Here is a 21,404-nt window from a genome sequence, read left to right on the forward strand (position 1 = left end):
TTGTGTACTTAATGGTTGTATATTACATTTATTTACAAATTTAATGTGCAATTATAAAACACATTGTTCTTAGTTATGAAATATCAGTAAAGCTTCATGAATTAGAATGTGAGTGAATCAGATGTTGATTCAGTGATTCATCACGACTGATTTAAAATCATAGTGAATGATTCATTTAAAAGAACTGACTCTGTTTGTTCTTGCACTCAATAGAAAGACATGTTTTTCTCTTTAGATTCGATCGGTATTGTTGTAGTTTTACAGTGTTTTTCTGACATGAATGTCTCTCTCAGACGGAAGTGATTGTGAGCGACTGAGCTCTGATTTCCCTCTTGTCCAGCTGGATCTGCAGTCTAGTTAGTGTTGTATTATCTCTATAGACCCAGACAGCGATTCTTCCTGAGTGTTCGTCTCATTGCTCTCCTCCAGCGCAGAAGGAAATCTGACCGTTTGCAGAGACGCGTGCATCTTCAGTCAGACGATGTTCTGAAAAGCCTCCTGCTCGTCTGATTACTGAGGTGCTTCTCTTCACAGCTGGTGTCAGCCCCAAAACTCACAGCCTCCTACCTGCCAAATCACACACCGTTTGGCAGAGCAGATATTTTCAGATCTCTTTTCATACCAGACCATTATGATGATGGTGATGATGATGATGGTAATCATTTTGAAAGCCCTTCGATATTGAGCTTCACAGCGAGCAGTGCCTCGAAATCAAAGCCAGACCACAGAATTAAAGAGTTCAGCGGAAGGACGGCCGATTGCATTATGGTTTAGTGTCCTTGTGCAGAAATATGGTCTGTATTTACTCTCATGCACTCAAACGTACGTGTTTAAAGGTACTGGAGAGGTCAAATGCTGTCTGAACGACTCCCTCCGTCCTTCCAGATGTGATAACCAGCAGACTGATGCACAGACATACAGCTATCAGATTTAATTCAGATGCTTCATAAGATGAGACACTTTTGCATGTTCATTTTCACCATCATCGATCTTATTGCAGTGCTTGCAAATCAGAATCAAATTAAAATCTGTTACTTTTATCGCAGTTCCATTTTATTGATTTCACTAAGAAAAACATACAAGCTTTGTGTGTGTGTGTATATATATATATATATATATATATATATATATATATAGCATTCAAACATGATACTTTTAAATGCATTATATTATTTTTTATAAATTATCTAATAATTTTTCTAAAAGATTTTTTTAAAATTAAGATTTAAGTTTGAAAATGTTCTTTTGAATCTGTATTCCAATTTTTTAAGTGACAATTTTGCATTTAATAATAGTTTAAAATTCTTTTAACTCCTTAAAAGTTTTTAACACGGGAGTCTTAAGACGTTTATTTTACCTAATTATGATTTCATTATATTTAATTAGTATTTTATATTCAAAACATCATATTTCATTAAAAAAAATAAGATTGAAGTTTGAAAATCTTATGTTGGCTCAATATTCCAGTTTGTATAAAAATGTGATACTTTTGAATTTAAATTGAAGATTAAAGTTTGAAAAATTTTCTGTTGCCTCAATGTTCCAATTTTTGAAAATGTGATACTTTTAAACTTAATGTTAAAGTTAAAAATTCTTCAGCTTACTTGTCATTCAAATATTTTAAAATGTCTTGCTTATAAATGTATTTTATTTTGTAATAAATTATTTAATAATTATTTTATTTTTAGATGTAATGTTAAATCTTCCAATTTTCCAAAGCATTCCAATTTTTAAAAACACAATACTTTTAAAATATATAACTGTATATGTGTATACCGTGTATACCTTTGTAACCGTTTGCAAAATTTACTAGTAATTTAGCTTTCTCCCAGAATATGGGCATGTTTTTCTAAGCTGTGGTTTCAGCCGTTCACTTGCGGGATGTATTGTGTTTTCGAGGGTCGGCCGTTTGTGTGCTGTAGTCTTTTGAAGCGTCACAGTTTTCCTCAGACATGTCAGCATTCATTGAACCGTTCCTCAATGTACATCGCAGCTGCGCCGTCCTTTCACAGTGCTCTTACAGTAAAGACGTGGGCGCTGCTAAATCTTTTCCTTTCTGCTCATGTTTCGACCCTTGTTCTTTGTGTCTCGCTTTTGAAAGCGGCGTGGCACCGTCCGGCTGGCCGTGGGACGTCACATTCCCATTTGGTGAGTGCGAACGATCCCCCAGCTGCCCTCCTGCCAATAAAAGCCCTTCTCAAGACATGAATTAGAGCGTCTAGACGTGAACCTGGCTCTCCTCCAGGCCCTCGAGCCCCCGATCTGCTCATGAGAATGCCTGATGTTGGACGTCCATCGCAGAAGCGTTTCAATGAGACCTGCGGGAGTTTGTTTCATGAGGTCATAAAATCTGCAGAGTCTTTTTTGATATCATTTCTAAAATAGGATATTAAATGGGAAAATGTGTGCTGTGTATGGAGAAATTTAAGCATTCTGCTTTTGATCTCGATTCCTTTAACACTAGAGTCATTAGTCTGATTCAGATTTTCTGTTTAAAATTGTTTGAGAGTCTTTTTGACTGATTCATTTCAATGAATTATTTGTTCTTTAGTCAGACTACACTGTTCACATTGTAGTCATCAAACTCATTCAAATTTTTTAATTAGTTTGAGATTGTTTGTTAATCTTTTTGTTTGATTCATTACTAGTGGTTAACCGATATATCGGCCGATATTTGGCATTTTTTAAATATCGGCCTTGTCCAATAAGTTTTTCTGCTCGGCCTATGTGTTTGAGATGGGACTTTTATTTTGACAGAGCTAATAAAGGCAGCTCTTGAGCACACAGTGTTCACATTCTCCCTCTTGTTCACTGTCATTATTAACAGTTCTAATACAGATAGAATTCTGTCTAATAATCAGATGGAACTGATAAACAAAGGAATAAAAATGTATACAAAAATAAAAGAAAATATTTATTTGTGAAAATACTTTGTCATCTAAAGAACAAGTATGTTTATTTACACATTTATTTTTTAATCCATTGTCAAATTATTTCAAATTTTTAAAAATATAAAAAAAATATATTAATTAAAATGTAGAACAAAAAAAATATCGGCTATCGGCCCCCCACCTGTTTTCCAAGATATCTGCATTGGCTGTCATAAAAATAAAACAGTATCGGTCGACCACTATTCATTACAAGAAATCAGTTAAAGAGTAATTTGTTCATTCATATTTTAAATTCAAGGCTGTTTATGAGTCTTTTTGAGTGATTCATTTCAATGAATCATTTGTTCATGAGTCAGACTCCACTGTTCACATTGTAGTCATAAGACTGATTCTGATTGTGAGTTTGAGAATCTTACTCTTTGTGAGTCTTTGACTGATTCATTACAATGAATCAGTTAGAGAGTCATTTGTTTGTGAGTCAGACTCCACTGTTCACACTGTAGTCATCAGACTGATTCAAATTATTGAGTTTGAGACTGTATGAGTCAGACTCCACCAATCCAACCAACCAATGGTTTATCCAGATTGAGAGTTTGAGGCTATTAACGAGTCTTTTTCACTGAGGTAACAAGGTAATTGGTTAGAGAGTCATTTATTCATGAGCCAGACTTCATTGTTTTCACTGTAGCCATTAGACTTAATGGCTGTTTGTGAGTCTTTTTGACAGATTCATTTCAAGGTAACGTTTAAAGAGTATTTGTTCAAATTGTGAATTTGAGGCTGTTTGTGAATCTCTTGATTGATTCATTACAGTGAATCAGTTAGAAAGTCATTTGTTCATGAGTGAGACTCCACTGTTCACACTGTAGTCATCAGACTGATTCAAATTGTGAGTTTAAGACTGTTTGTGAGTCTTTTTGACAGATTCATTTCAAGATATCGTCTAAAGAGTATTTGTTGAAATTGTGAATTTGAGGCTGTTTGTGAATCCTTTTGACTGATTCATTTCAAGATATCGTTTAAAGAGTATTTGTTCAAATTGTGAATTTGGGGCTGTTTGTGAATCTTTTTGACTGATTCATCACAGTGAATCAGTTAGGGAGTCATTTGTTCATGAGTCAGACTCTACTGTTCACACTGTAGTCATCAGACTGATTCAAATTGTGAGTTTAAGACCATTTGTGAGGTTTTTTTTACAGATTCATTTCAAGGAACCGTTTAAAGAGTATTTGTTCAAATTGTGAATTTGAGGCAGTTTGTAAATCTTTTTGACTGATTCATTTCAAGATATCGTCTAAAGAGTCTTTTTGACTGATTCATTTCAAGATATTATCTAAAGAGTATTTGTTGAAATTGTGAATTTGAGGCTGTTTGTGAATCCTTTTGACTGATTCATTTCAAGATATCGTTTAAAGAGTATTTGTTCAAATTGTGAATTTGGGGCTGTTTGTGAATCTTTTAGACTGATTCATTACAGTGAATCAGTTAGAGAGTCATTTGTTCGAGAGTCAAACTCCACTGTTCACACTGTAGTTATTATTCCGATTCAAATTGTGAGTTTTAAGACTGTTTGTGAGTCTTTTTGACTGTCTCGAGCTTCTTTAAATGAGAGTGAATTCAGTAAATGTTTTAATGTGGCAGTGAGTGACCTGTGTGTGGACGTGATCGCAGCTGTAATGAGCTCCGTCCATGTGTGCGCTCACTTAAATACCATTATCCTCCCTAATTGGGGAGCAATTGCCGTTGAGCAATGAGACGAAAGCGCTGGGGCCGTAAGTTGTTCAAGCGAGAGAACAAGGATCCTTCATTAGACTGATGCAAACCCACAGACCATATGAGATCAGCTCACTTTAATCATAATGACAGCGGAGTAATTAGTAAATGACCGTTCACACTCTCATTAGGATCAGGTAGACTGTTAGAAAGCAGTGTGAAAAGAGTAAAGGCATAGATGAGAATGTAACCTCTATATTTCAGCTCATTTGATGGTTTGTCTGATTTAAATAATGCAGTTTTATTATTTATTCCTTTTAAATTTTAAAATCTACATTAGGATATTTTATTATTATTATAGTTTCATTTTTCATCATTTCTAAAGACACGTGTATTTTATAATATCTATTTTAAAACATTTAGAAGGTAGTATTTTTCAAGCTTTTATTATGATAATAATAATAAGGGTTTGTCCTCTGATAAATAATATTGAGTTTTCATTAGTTATTACTTTTAAAGTATAAATATACAAAGACCATGCAAATGTAATATGCAGTATCAAACTTTCTAAGTAATTTTGTAGTGTAATTTAACAGTATTTGAATTTTATTTAGCATTCATTTGGAAATATTTAAATAATATATATATATTTTTTTACTTAAACCTTTTTATTTTATTTTATTTTATTTTTTATTTTATTTTTATTTATTTATTTATTTTTATTTTTTTATTTATCCAGTGTATATATTGGACTAGCATAATTTCTCAAGGCATACATGCATTTTGTTTATACTTCTTTTAAAACGATTAGGAAGTAGCATTTAATGCTGATCAAAGCAGATTTATCTTCATTTGTATGTTATAATGCATGACTCCTAATGAATAATTGAAGATCAATTCTATGGAATTATTATAGATGTGTTCTGCTGGCAGTCATTTCAGTCAATACGGCCGTGATTGATTGAGGTACGTGATCGTATTGGATCTGTGCAGACACAGAAAAGTGCTGTTCTGCATTTGCTTCAAGCTGTTTTATCAATCCATCGTGCGTGTTTGAGCCGATATGTGTCTCACGAGACCAACACATCGACGCTCAGATCTTCTGATCCTGGTTTAACGGTGAAAGGCAGTGTCTGTGGCTCTCTTCACTCAGTTTTGGGAGGTTCAGTGTTGAAGCCTGTAGTAATTCATGAAGGTGGATAGTGGAGAACTATCAGACCGGGCACAAACGTCTCTCACACAGCAGTGAAATGCATTTAAATATGCGTTTTAATGGACACAATCATGTTTTACTTTCTTTACTTTTAGTGTATGAACTACACAAACTGATGCATTATTTAGTCAGCTTTTGTCATTTTGTGTCCAAATCACTGATTAGCTGAAGCCAGAGATGCACATTTTATGTGCAGTGAACTTTTGAATATATATTGTGTCGTATTAATTGACAAAAAACTGTGATTTAATAACAGATGTGGGCATGAAATAATCTTTTAATCACATGAAAATTAAACAAACTTGTCCTTTTTTGGCGAACAAAGTGATGCACATCAGAGGTTTATGATTAAAATGAGATCCAGGAAGAATACATTTTTTTTTTTTTTTTTGATGTTTTAATATAATTTTAGTAGTAGTAGTATCATTACATGAATAAATATAATTCTGCTTTTCCTTGCGTTTTTGACTTTGAAACGTGCAGTGTTCGTGTTTATTCAACGAAGTCAAACGTCACAAATGTATCACTGGTAATGTATGTGACATCATATCACCGTTATTGAAAAGATATTTGACTGCTTTGTGGACATCGCATCTGATCTTGGAGTAGTATTGTGCTGCTTTACACACATTTTGCATTTATTCAAGGACTATTTCAGGCATGAATGAAAGCTTTTCCTCGTCGTGTTGTTCCAAACCTGTGGCGTTTTGTTCTTCACTGGAGATATAATGTCAGACCATCTGTTTCCAATATCACGACAGAGATATACACTGTCAAGCTGCAAGAAATGATCATAAGTCATAGGATCTCTTTGTGTGAGGAACAGAATCAAATAGAACTGGAAAAATATTCAGAAATGTGAATGTTCTTGAGTTCAAAACAGTATAAATCACAGTATAAATCAGTTATTTGTACCAGATCAGTGTAATTTTTTTCCTCAAATGTTATTTAGTCAAGTTCCCGTGTTTGCCATTCTTAATTCGTCTGGATTCTGTTAAGGGGTTATTTGTTAATCATCAAAAAGCTCGTCTAATCAACTGATTTTATTACAATTTTACAGTTCAGACAGTAAAATGTAATCAGCTGAAAGCATATCATTGCATTCAAGTGTTTCACAACAGTTTTTAATATATATATATATAATTTTATTATTTCTGATAAATAAAATATGAATACAAATTAATTTTATAGCTAATTTTGCATATATATATATTTTTTTTTTTTTAAAAATTATATAAATTGTATATTTCTTTTATAAAATATAAAAAAATAATAGTCATAATTTTCATATATATAAGTTGTGTGAATAATATATTTTGTATATGATTATACATATACAAAAATATACATAAATATCAAAAATAATCATTTTTGATCACATGCAAATCTCTGTTTTTATTTTAACTATTAATATATTTTTATAATTTGACATTAAATACAGTGAATTCCATTTTTATAACTAAATTACTCGAGTCTGGCCTCGTTGTTTTGTTTTATTGTTGTATTGCAGAAATTCTAGTGTCCTGTTTTTTGGTGCGCTGGCCCTTTAAGTGTCACAGATATTTGCAAAATGTGAAACTGGAGCATGAAAAATGGCACAAACGCAGCTAAACCAATGTGATTTTTCTCAGTCCGGTCTGCGGCGTGTTTCATGTGTTCGGTGACGGTGTGTGTGAGCGTGTGTTTAATCAGCTCTGGATTAGAGTGTGTGTTTCGAGAGAGAGCCGTGGTCTGTATGTGTGTGTGTTTAAATGAAAGCAGCATGCATTCACTCCAGCCACTGAATCAACAGCACAGGAAATTGAAAACACGGCCGTACGCTTCAGCGCTCAGAGCAGATCAAACGGCCGGTTTTCACTTCCGCTCGGACCACATCACAAGTGTCAGCAGCTTAAGTCTCAACAGAAATATATTAGAGACCTCGGTTCATCCTTAAACGCTCCTCGCAGTTCACCTCTCTCTAATCCACAGAAATGAGTTAAGACACCGTTTGACTGCATGGGATTCATGTTTTGAATAGAAGGGATTCAATATGTGTGTCGTTTGCACTCGATTTAATATCTGAACCACACAACCAGCTCTGAATTCAACCTTCACATGCAGTTAAAAAAACCTCAAATAGAAAATATGCTAGTCTTTTGTGAAAATGATGCCCTGTGGTGTTTTGACCATTTTTATAAGCTCATATCAAGTGAGACTTAAGTGTGGATTATTTGTACTTTTATGTTTAAATATTAAATTAAGTTTATTACATTAAATTGTACTTATTGTAATTAAATTATAATGAAAATTGAAAATGCAATTAAAAGTATGTTTAAATTAAAATAAAACAATTAAATTAAAGTAAAAATTTAAAATGCAATTAAAAGTATGTTTAAATTTAAAATAAAACAATTAATTAAATTATAATAAAAATTGAAAATGCAAATAAAAGCATGTTTAAAATTAAACAATTAAATTATAATAAAAATTGAAAATGCAAACAAAAGCATGTTTAAAATAAAACAATTCAATTATAATAAAAATTGAAAATGCAAACAAAAGCATGTTTAAAATAAAACAATTCAATTATAATAAAAATTGAAAATGCAATTAAAAGTATGTTTAAATTAAAATAAAACAGTTAAATTATAATAAAAATTGAAAATGCAAATAAAAGCATGTTTAAAATAAAATAAAACAATTAATTAAATTATAATAAAAATTTAAAATGCTATTAAAAGTATGTTCCAATAAAACGGTTAAATGAAATAAATTATAATAAAAATTGAAAATGCAATTAAAAGCATGTTTAAAATAAAACGGTTAAATGAAATAAATTAATTGTATATATTTAAAATGAAAATTTTATATGTAAATGTATATATAAATGTAGTAAAGTTTAGATGATAAATTATATTAAGAATTTAAAAGTTAATAAAAAAAGAAATAATAAATATAAAACGAAATAAGATGTTTTGTCACTGTTTGGTCTGTGCAGATATTAAATAACAGTCTGAGCTGATTTATATCGCTGTAAAGTCAGGAGCTTAAGCAGGTAATCAAAGATGAAATGAATCGAGTCACTCGTGCTCTGCCATATTGAGCCTTTCCAACAGAAATGAATTAAGTTATTAAAAAGACATGACAATCAAACAATAGGTGCTCCAATAACCAGCTCAAACAATCCAGAGATTAAATGTAGTTTTCATTGGGCGCAACATTATTTTATTACTCCTTCCTCAGACTAACCGATCAAAATCAAGCCGCTGTTTAGAGAATAAATCATTTTCTACGAGTGAAGGACAGCAGTCTGAAGAGTGTAGCAGTAAACTGATTTTCCTTTGTAAAATCAAGTGGTTTTGTGCATTTGTTTTGTAATCGATCTGCTGCTTTCTGAAGGAACGGTCCGTGAGATGTTCACGTTTATTGATTATGAAGGAGATTCTCGTTTGCTTGTGGGAATGGTATCAGTATCAGGTCCTGTCAGATCAGATGGATGAACTGTGGCTTTCCTGTCGTGTTTCTGAGGAAGAGTGACACAAACTAACGTATTTCTGTCATTTCTAATGATGTTTTGACGAGCGACTGACCTTTCCATCTCGGATCAGACGTCTGTCCGGACCGTCGTCACGCTGAGCTGCTTTCACACGCGTCTGATGTCTGGTGTGAACTCTTTTCTGTGTCTTTCTGAAGTTTTCAAGGGCACAAACTAGAGCAGGAGCGAGTTTGTGCCTAACAAGGAGAATGGTTTTCGAAAGAAGTCTCTTCAGTGTATTGTAAAATTTCATTTTTTTTCTTTGGTGCCTCAATACTCAAAATGCACCAAGCACAAACATGCATGAGAAGCACTTATCTACAAAATGATTTTGTTAATAATCTTTGATAGATTAATATTTGGAAATTAAGACAGTGCTTAATATCGCTGTTGTAATTTTACAGTTGTAATCTAAAATGAAATTATTTTTTGTTTTACGTTGAAATATTATAAAAGTATTTTTTGCTTTAATTTAGTTTTTTTTTAAATGATTATAATTATTAAATGATTAAGAACATAAATATTAGTATAGTAGTTTTGCAGTTGTAATGTAAAATTGTATTAATGTTTACATTTCTACATTTTTATTTCGAATAGGGTGAATTATATGTAAAAGAAAAAAAGGCAACATTTTGTTTATAGATTTTTTTCTTTATTGGTGCTCATTTGTATATTTATTAGGTTTTTTTCCTTTTGTATTTTTAATAGTTCGAAATAGAAATAAATGAATAAAGAAAGTAAATAAGATTGTTTTTCTTATTTTTTTATTTTACAGTGAAATATTTCACAGATTTATTTTTGTATTTAAAATATATTTTTATTTAATTATGATTATAAAATGAAGGAATAAAGACAACCATAAATATTAATTTTATAATTTTAATTGTTTTTATTTTTTATCCTGAAATATTAGTAAAAATATATTATTTTATAATTTTAATTATTAAATGAAGAACGGCAATTCAATACTTGTCTATGTACATTTTCTTTTATTGTGAAATTAACTGTTTGATTTTATTCATAAACCTGGATTTGTAAAATTTGTTTACTTTTTTTTGCATTTCTCAATTGCAATTTTTATCATAAAAATCACTATAAGATCCCCGTGCACCTCTACATTCATTGATTTGTAGTGAATATTGATTGAAGACGTCGAGATTTTGTTGAAATCTAAAGCAGTGATTTAAGATCAGAGTTTAAATCCTGTTAGAAAGGAAGTAAATCAATGACCAGCTGCATGCATGAAAGATGATTGTGTTATTAAAGTGTTTGAGATCAGCTTTGATCAGTCTCCTTTTTCCCATAATGCATCTGGAGATGGTGATTTCTCAGTGGCCTGTTGGAGATGTTAATAAAGCACGATTGTGATGAGGAGGATGATGATGAGGATGAGGAGTATGATGAGGAGGTTGGTGAGGAGGATTGTGATGAGGATGAGGATGAAGATGATGATGAGGATGATAATGATAATGAGGAGGAGGATGATGAGGATGAGGAGTATGGTGAGGAGGTTGCTGAGGATGAGGAGGATGATGATGAGGAGGTTGGTGAGGAGGATGATGATGAGGATGAAGATGATGATGAGGATGATGCGGAGTATGATGCGGAGGATGTTGAGGGTGAGGATGAGGAGTATGGTGAGGAGGTTGGTGAGGAGGATGAGGATGATGAGGATGAGGAGTATGGTGAGGAGGTTGGTGAGGAGGATGAGGATGATGATGAGGATGAGGATGATGATGAGGATGAGGATGAGGATGAGGATGAAGATGAGGATGAAGATGAGGATGAGGATGAGGAGGATGGTGAGGAGGATGATGAAGATGACGAAGATGATGATGAGGAGTATGATGCGGAGTATGATGAGGGTGAGGATGATGATGATGATGAGGAGGAGGAGGAGGAGGAGGATGATGAGGAGGAGGATGATGAGGAAGATGAGGATGAGAAGGAGGATGAGGAGTATGGTGAGGAGGTTGGTGAGGAGGATGAGGATGATAATGATGATGAGGAGGATGATGAGGATGAGGAGGATGATGAGGAGGTTGGTGAGGAGGATGAGGGAGATTGATGATGAGGATGAAGATGAGGATGATTATGAGGATGATGATGAGGATGAAGATGAGGATGAGGAGGATGGTGAGGAGGAGGATGAAGATGACGAAGATGATGATGAGGAGTATGATGCGGAGTATGATGAGGGTGAGGATGATGATGATGATGATGATGATGAGGAGGAGGAGGAGGAGGAGGAGGATGATGACAGTGAGGTTCCAGCAAGAGCAGCATCTGTTAAAATCTGCTGAATAGATGTGATGATTTTGTGTGGTAACATCAGGAATGATAATAAAGTAAAGCCGTCAGGAGCTGATCTGCCGTCTCTACAGTAGCTGTGTTAGTTAACATTAGTCTTTTGTAAAGGAGATGGCCTTTAGTTTTCTTTTTTTTAATATATATATATATTATACATTTTTAATGCTGTTTAGAATGTATTTAGCTTTTATTTTATTATATAATTAATAAATGATAATTAAACTAAATTAAGTAATTGAATGTCCGGATTGCTTGAACTGAGTCTGAAATGTTTAAAAATGTATAAAATAAAATATATATAAATTTTTTTATAAATATTATAAATCGTAAATAATTTCCCCCAAAAGTGTGTAAATTTCATTTCTTAAGCGTTCTAGATTTTAATAAAGAAAAATGTAATAATAATAATAATAATAATCATATGATATTTTATTAAATGAGTGTTTAATATCCTTGTTTGATTACCACTGTTTTTGTAAATAAATTTGTATTAAATTATTAATCCATAAAATGCCTTTGATTAAAATTTTATTAAACCTTTAAAATCCAGAAATAATAAAATAGGAAAAAAGTGAATTTGTGAAAAATAAATAAATTATAATAATAATAAAAAGGACATGATTTTATAGAACAAAAAATGTTTAGTGAAAGTTTTATGATATTAATGAATGAGGCATTTCTTTTTGATCATTACAATTTAATTTAACCTTTAAAAAAATAAGAATTTGTGAAATGAAACTGTGTGAAATGGTTTTCGTTAGGCCCTGAACAGTTCAGCTCTGTGTTTGTAGTGAGTAAACGGTTGTGTCTCGTTTACAATTACACGGCTGATTAAAATGCTCAGCGGTCGACTCGGTTTTAATGCCTTATGTTTATTCACACACTTTTATTCTGCTTTGCTAAATATGTATCAATATATACTTTTTTTTGTAAATAACTCTCTCCATAATCAGAACATGTTGAAGGTCAGTGGCTCGGCGCTGTGCTCGAGAGATGATCTGAATGCTGAGTGTGTTAATTAGCACTGCACTGTTAATTGATAAACGTTCCCTGCGGGAGTGTGTGTGTGTGTGTGTGTGTGTGAAAGAGAGAGAGAGAGTGGGAGACTCTCTCTCTCTCTCACACACTCACACACTCACTCACTCTCTCTCTCTCTCTCTCTCTCTCTCTCTCTCTCTCTCTTTAATACACTCACTCTCTCTCTCTCTCTCACACACACACACACACACACACACACTCTCTCTCTCTTTAATACACACACACTCACACACACACACACATACACACACACACACACACACACACACACTTTCTCTCTTTAACACACACACACACACTCTCTTTCTCTCTCTCTTTAACACACACACAGTCTCTCTCTCGTGGTCTCTCACACACTCTCTCTTTAACGCACACACACATACATTCTCGCTCTTTAACGCGCACACACACACACTCTCTCTTTAACACACACACACATTGTTAGGCATCTAACTGTTAATTTATACAACATGCATGGCAGCAGTTTAATGATGCCATTTTTAATCATACTTCAATTACAAACCATACAAACTAGCAAAAAAGCTATATATGAAATATATAAAATACTTTATTTTTGTTGTGTCGTTCATGTCTGTTGCTTCGAGCTCATCTATGTAAATACACTCCTAAGAGTTTTAGGATATTGATGACATCATCTTGCACTCAAGGGCTTATTGTCCAATCAGATTCTCTCTAGAATAAGATTGTTTTATAGCAAAACTCTGCCTAGAAAACAAAGTAGAAAAACAATGATATCAGCTAAAATAAAATTACATATTTTTAAATAATGAATTATAATTTATTCAATTTTTTCTATTTTTTTATTTAAATTTATTTTAATACAATTATAGTAAATAACTAAAGGTAAATAACCAAATTTAGAAGGATACACACGACTCAGACTGTAAATTTGGTTGTGGCCTGCTTACTATATATGTGTGTGTGTGTGTGTGTGTGTGTGTGTGTGTGTATATAATATTTGTTTATTTATGTTGTGTAATTTTTTTTTTTTACTTTTTTTGTACTTTATTATTATTTAGTTAAATTGTTGTTATTATTTTTTACAGGCAGGAAAACAAACAAAATATATTTGTTTAAAGGTATATATTTTTTTGTAATTGTTTCATTTTATATATATAGAAGTGTCCGTCTTTAGGAAGCGTGTGACTCCATCTGAGGCTCTGCATGCAGCGTATGGACCGGTTGTGCTGTTTTTCAGCTCATTATAGGTTTCTCTGTGAGTCCCCATCAGTCTTGAGATGACACTGTAAACACCTGCATCTCTCCGTCCGGACGCAGCACAATTAGCCTGATTGATGAGCGTCCCGCTGACCCATCTCATCGATAAAGCTCTGCTCTCTTTATTCCCACCTCCCATAATGCCTTTCTGCGTGGTGGGTGGCGACAGGAAGTGCATCTGAAAACAGATGATCAGCACTTTTGACCCCCTGCTGCGGACACTTTAGAGACCCACATTTGCAGCAGTAAATTGGCTGTTAGAACGGCTGCTTGTTACGAGCCCAAATAAAGTAATGAGAATGAATGGCTCGAGTGAAGCATCGTCAGAGGAGCTGTCTGTGAACAGATCGTTCCGTCGCTCGATGTCTGCATGTGCAATATTCTGACACTCTTTATTTCTCTTCTTTTGTAAATCTTGAGTGTGTTCTTTGTTCTGAGTGTTGAGAATCACACAAAACCTGGCCAGAAATCTCACCCCAAAATCAAAAGGAAGAAAATATGAATTATATTTAGCAGAAAGAAAATTAAGCCAGTATTTGTGATCATTGATTATTGATATTCATAAAATAGCTAATTCTTCTTTATATGACAAATACTGTTTTTTATTTTTGCTTTTCCTTTGTTCTGAAATGTCATAAATCTCACCGAAACTGTCAAGAAATCCCACCTCAAAATCGAAAGACACAGGAAATTTTCTGATGCATAAAGAAAGTGAAGATTTAGATTTATTTGCATTGTTTTGTAACATTTTTGTGATTATAAAACACTCCAGTTCTCTGGCATAATGCAAAAAAAAAAAGAAAGAAAAAAAAGAAAAATGAATGCATTGGTAATCGATGATAATATTTACTCAAAATATGTGCTAAATATTTAATGCAGCATGCATACAACAATGAAGTATGATTTATTTTGATGCTGTGATTAAATCAGTCACAATGCAATTGATATTAAAATAATGATAGTAGAAATAATAAAAATTGTATATAATAGTATAACAATAGATATGTAGTAGAAATTATAATAATTTTTACATTTTTTGTTTTTGTGACAACACATCCGTCATTCATGTAATGCATCTGCAATATTTTGTTTATTTTATTGTAATTTTTTACATTTATTGGCAAAATATATATACGCCATGTATAAAAGAAACCTGTCAAGAAATGTCGCCCAGAATCAAAAGAAATAAGAAATCATATGTTGCATAAAAAAACGAAGCCAATGCATAGGGTTATTGATAATGCGTTTTTTTTTTGCATTATTTTCATGACATTTCCCTCTAATTCTCATTGACAGTAATATAAAAAAGCTCAACACATGTATAATGAAAATGATGCACCAATGCACCAATCTTAGTAATTAAACTGAATTACATGCTTGTGATTGAAATCGAATGATTCGTGAATTCAACATCCAGCCTCAGTCCTGATAGTCTGAAGAGGTTCCCGTCCCATCAGTCCAGATGGATGAATGTCCTGCAGGGGTCACTGAGAGACAGCAGGAGAAGCTTCTCGAAGCTCCACGTTCCCCTGATATCTGTGAGAGAGTCTGAGGATGGATGAGCCGCTGGTGTAATTCCTCAGCTGCGCTCCTCCATCTCACTCACGTTCGCCCAGATGACCTTTAAGATACAAGAAGCAAAAGCCACATGATATACGGCTGAAATACCAGTCTGTTTTTCAGAGAAAGTGTGCCAGAATCCTCGTTTTTTTAAGCACTAAGGAAAGAGTGACGAGTGGGGTGACCTCTGACCTCTGACAGGTGACGGAGAGGGCGTCCTGCTGAGATCACGCTTCTCTTATTGAGTTCGTTCAGCCATTAGTCGCATCAGCTCTGTTTGATCAGCACAGAGTTGATTTGTTTGCTTAACGCCGGGAGAATTTGATTAAATGCATATTTATTTTGCCTGGGGTCAAATGTCAGAGGTCAAAGTGAGGAGACGAGCAGACCGCATGCAAGTTTGAGATTTCCCTAAGCGTGTACATTTATTTAATGATTCAGTGTGATGTGATATTAAGAATATTTGTCAAATATAATATGCTAAATATAATATTATACAGGGTTCCCACGGGTCTTTTGAAATCCTTGAAAGTTTGTGAATCTTAATTTTTTTTTCAAGGCCCTGGAAAGTTTAAAAAAATAAACATAGATTGATGCAGGTCCTTGAATTTATTTTGTGTATGAAGTTTTCTTAAAAAAGAAAAAAAAAGAAATCCATATTATACCATCTGGTCCGCTAATGTGTTATTTTGCTTGGTTTACATTAGCTATGCAGTATTTTGCGCATGAGTTACTTTGTGTAGTACATTGCCATGATGTTAGAGTGACTCTTCATTCTAATATTGCATAATTTATCAATACACAGAGTATTTAAATCTCTTTTGAATTAGCCATCACTCTCTCCTAAACCCGTGATCAGTGAAATCTGACTCCTGCAGCTCATGTTGAATGCAGTTGCCAAGTCTGCATTTTTTTCTCCTATGAGTACTTTTACACTGTTAATGGGTTGACTTTACCCGTGAGTTAAAGGTTTGAAATGTTGCTTAATTACATTTGACTAAAATGCTTGTATTAAAACATTCTGCATAATAATGAAGTGAAGTGAAGTGAATTCAACATTTCTTATACAGGTGCATCTCAATAAATTAGCATGTCGTGGAAAAGTTAATTTATTTCAGTAATTCAACTCAAATTGTGAAATTGTGTATTAAAAAAATTCAGTGCACACGGACTGAAGTAGTTTAAGTCTTTGATTCTTATAATTGTGATGATTTTGGGTCACAATTAGCTAAAACCCACCAATTCACGATCTCACCAAATTAGAACATGGTGCCAGTCAACTAATCAACTCAAAACACCTGCAAAGGTTTCCTGAGCCTTAAAAACGGTCTCTCAGTTTGGTTCTCTAGGCTACACAATCATGGGGAAGACCGCTGTCCAGAAGACAATAATTGACACCCTTCACAAGGAGAGTAAGCCACAAACATTCATTGTCAAAGAAGCTGGCTGTTCACAGAGTGCTGTATCCAAGCATGTTAACAGAAAGTTGACTGGAAGGAAAAAGTGTGGAAGAAAAAGATGCACAACCAACTGAGAGAACCACAGCCTTATGAGGATTATCAAGAATTTGAGTGAACTTCACAAGGAATGGAAATAGGCCACCACACACAGACGTGTCAATAGATTTGGATACAATTTTCTGTATTCCTCTTGTTAAGCCACTCCTGAGGCGTCTTACCTGGGCTAAGGAGAAGAAGAACTGGACTGTTGCCCAGTGGTCCGAAGTCATCTTTTCAGATGAGAGCAAGTTTTGTATTTCATTTGGAAACCAAAGTCCTAGAGTCTGGAGGAAGGGTAAGCCCAAGTTGTTTGAAGTCCAGTGTTAAGTTTCCACAGTCTGTGATGATTCGGGGTCAATGTCATTTGCTGGTGTTGGTCCATTGTGTTTTTTGAAAACCAAAGTCACTGCACCCGTTTACCCAGAAATCTCGGAGCACTTCATGCTTCTTTCTGCTGACCAGCTTTCTGAAGATGCTGATTTCATTTTCCAGCAGGATTTGTCACCTGCCCACACTGCCAAAAGCACCAAAAGTTGGTTAAATGACCATGGTGTTGGTGATCTTGACTGGCCAGCAAACTCACCAGAACTGAACCCCAGAGAGATGAGAAACAAGAGACTAAACAATGCAGATGAGCTGAAGACCACTGTCAAAGAAACCTGGGCTTCAGACCACCTCAGCAGAGCCACAAACTGATCACCTCCAAGCCACGCTGAATCGAGGCAGTAATTAAAGCAAAAGGAGCCCCTACCAAGTATTGAGTACATGTACAGTAAATTAACATACCTTCCAGAAGGCCAACAATTCACTAAAAATGTTTTTTTTCAATTGGTTTTATGGGGTATTCTAATTTGTTGAGATAGTGAGTCGGTGGGTTTTTGTTAAATGTGAGCCAAAATCATCACAATTCAAAGAACCAAAGACTTAAACTACTTCAGTCGGTGTACATTTAATTTATTTAATACATGAGTTTCATAATTTGAGTTGAATTACAAAAGTAAATGAACTTTTCCACAACATTCTAAGTTATTGAGATGCACCTGTAATATAGCACATCACAAAGTCTTAAGTCTATTATATTGACTGTTACATTCTGTAATTGATGTTCATTCTGATTGTTCACAGTGCATGTTATTGTGTCTTCTTTCATAGAAAAAAAAATATCCGACTCTCCTCTGAAATAATTTTTCATTTTTGTTGTAATTAAGGCTGCAGATCATAGAAAAATAATGCTAAATATTGATATCATAATGAATTTTTCACGTTTTAATCAAACTCCAATGAATCAAATGATATTAAATGTGTTTGTGAGCGTTTCTGCCATGCATATGTTATATTTTTATGCATATATTGCGTTAGCAGTGCAAAAGGCTGTGGGTTTGATTACCAGGGAACACACGCATGCATAATGAATGCAACATTTAGACGATGTTTTAATGTGTTTTATTCCTGTGTGTTTGTCAGGTGACAGATAAGTCTGTGCAGGCGTTTGCGGAGAACTGTCCGGATCTGCAGTTTGTGGGCTTCATGGGCTGCTCGGTGACGTCTCAGGGTGTCATACACCTCACCCGGGTAAGAGATGTACGAGTGAGACGTTGTGTGTGAAGCCACTCACCTGCTAATGATTCAAACGTGTCCCTCCGACTTCACAAAGACAAGTTATTTTTATTTTGCTTTCACTTTTAAATCTCATTAATGTGTAATGAGGTGAATCGTGAAGTGTTGAAGATCCAACACACCCTGCTGTTTGCACATTAGCATGCTAATGAGAGAAAGTTATCTTCAGCTCAGCGGCGCAGAAGAAGAGCTGCTGTAATTGCATGCATGGAAATTATTAGGTAGTGATATTCTTGCTTGTTGAGTTTTTATTTTTATTTTATTTTTGTGCCCCATTTTTCCTCATCAGCATCTTCTGGAGACGAACATCAGGAATCTGAAATGCAGTTATATTATATCTAACATTTGATCTGAACTTGATCTAATTATAATTTAATATATATTATTGAATTAACTATATTTTATAATTTTTTTTAATCTGGTAAAATATTAATACATTGAATGTATGTTTTCATTATTAATTTATTTTAAGCTTTAGTAATTATATTATTTGCTATTGTATAAGTTTTTTTAATTCTATTTAGCTTTATTTTTATATATATATTTTTAAATTAATTTTAGTACTTCAGCCTAAAGTTAATGCTGTTTCTCAAGTTTTTAAGTTTTTCGAGTTTGTTTATTAATTGCAATACTACTACAGTTTTTATTAATATTTAAAAAATATATTTTTTTATTGAATATAGAATATTTTTATTATTTATTTTAATATTTTCTGTTTTCATATCAAGTAAACTTAGTTTTTAAATTTCAAATATATTTTTGATGTTTTCAATATAACATTAATATTGTATCTTATTTATATTTTATATATATATATATATATATATATATATATATATATAATTTTTTTTTTTAAGGTTTAGTTCACAGTAAAGTTCATCCAGGTATTACATGCATACAAAGCTAGTGTAAATTAAAGCAAGTATGCATGAACCATTATAGATTATGAATCATTTGAAAGATTCAGTTCAAAGGAATCATTTGTTTTTGCATTGCATCTGAAGCGAAATCTCCATCTAAACTTTCTTCAGGCCTGTGATGGCTGATTCTCATTTTGCAGCAGCAGGAGTTGCTAAAGATATCATTACATTATACAATTCAGCTGGTGGCATCAGCAGGCACAATAGTTATTTAAATGAAGTCCCAGCTCCGTCTCTCCTTGGACACACATTTCCACTTCAGAGCTGCGAGCTGAAATTAGTGGCTTCTCCACCAGAGGGACGCTTTTTATTCAGATCATCAAAGCTTCGGGCCGTTCTCAGGTGTGGAATATATTTATAAAGCCCCGAAGAGAAATAAATCAATCTGAGCTCAGAGGAGGAGAGAGAAGCGTGCAGAATGTGAGACGATGACTCTCTCAAACGGAGGAAACTTGGTGACCTGATTGCTTTAGTTTCACTTTCTAATTCTGATGGCTTTATATGATGACACTGTTTCGGTGTTTTATGTCCTTTATTTCACTCATCATGTCTGGATCAGAGTTAGTTTAGGATCATCCACATACTGTTGTAGTTATTTAGTTGTTTAAAAAAAAATAGTGGAAATTTTAATAATTTTTAATGTGCTTTCACCTCACTGTCAAATGATTAATCGCGATTAATTGCAATAAAAAAAACATGTTTTTGTTTGCATAATATATGTTTATATTTATTATGCATATGTAAATGCACGCACACACACACACACACACACACGCATGTATATATTTAAGAAATATGTTGCATTTATATATTACGTATATTTATTTATAATTTAAATTATATGAATATAAATATAGACATGTAAATATGTGTAAATACTTAAAAAATAACTTTTTTAACTTTTAGTTAGTTTTAGTGATTTTGTTGTTTTTGTAATTTTTATTAGTTTTATTTCTATTATTATTATTTTTTTTATTACTATACTGTTATAGTTTTTGTTAATATTTTAAATAAATGACCAATATATAAAATAAATATTTTCTCTTTATATTGTCTGTAAAATATTATTACATTTTATGTAGTAGATTTATTATAAATAAATAATGTGCTCTTGTATATATAATGGACAGTTTTAATAATAATAATAATTTTCGTTTATTTAGTTATTTTAGTATTTCTAGAGAAATGTTGACTTGGCAACTAGCCGAAATAAAACAAAATAAAATAAAAATGTTTTATTTTTCTTGCTTATAAATCTAATAAATAAAATTTAATAATACTATACAGACAATATAAAGAGGAACTGTATTATAGTTTTATTCAATTAAAATGAATAAATATAAAAAAATAAAAATAAATAAAATAAATAAAATAATAAAAAACAAATTACTGAAATGTAACTAAAATTAAAGTTATAAATTATATACAAAAATGAAATATATTTTATTTATTGTAAATGTGTGTAAAAAACAAAGAAAAACTTTAATATACAAGTCTTATAAATAAAATTGTATAACTTTGTAGACAATATAAAGATTAAATATATTGTATAGGTTGTGAATTCATATAAAATATTAACAAAAACTATAACAATATAGTAAAGAATGAAATAATATGTAGACAAAAAGCAAAACTAATAAAAATGACAAACAAACAACAAATTAATACAACTAGAATAAAAATAAAAATATATTTTTAATATTTTTAATTAATAAAAAAAAAACTTTTAAATCATTTGTTTTATATCAATGATATATTGTGATGCACGTCTCCATGATTTGGTGGATATTAATAGCTGCACTAATGTGATGTCAGATGTCAGGCTAGCTGCAATGCATTATGGGTCGTATCGAGTCTTTTTCTCTCCTTATCCTTCTGTAACCTTTT

General features: G+C 32.7%; 1 pseudogene; it reads left to right on the forward strand.

Moving 5' to 3' along the window:
• Window positions 1–21,404, forward strand: part of LOC113052806 (F-box/LRR-repeat protein 17-like) — a 70,557-nt pseudogene that overhangs the window by 38,502 nt on the left and 10,651 nt on the right.

Source organism: Carassius auratus, chromosome 33 (assembly GCF_003368295.1).
Source record: "Carassius auratus strain Wakin chromosome 33, ASM336829v1, whole genome shotgun sequence".
Classification (NCBI taxonomy): Eukaryota; Metazoa; Chordata; class Actinopteri; order Cypriniformes; family Cyprinidae; genus Carassius; species Carassius auratus.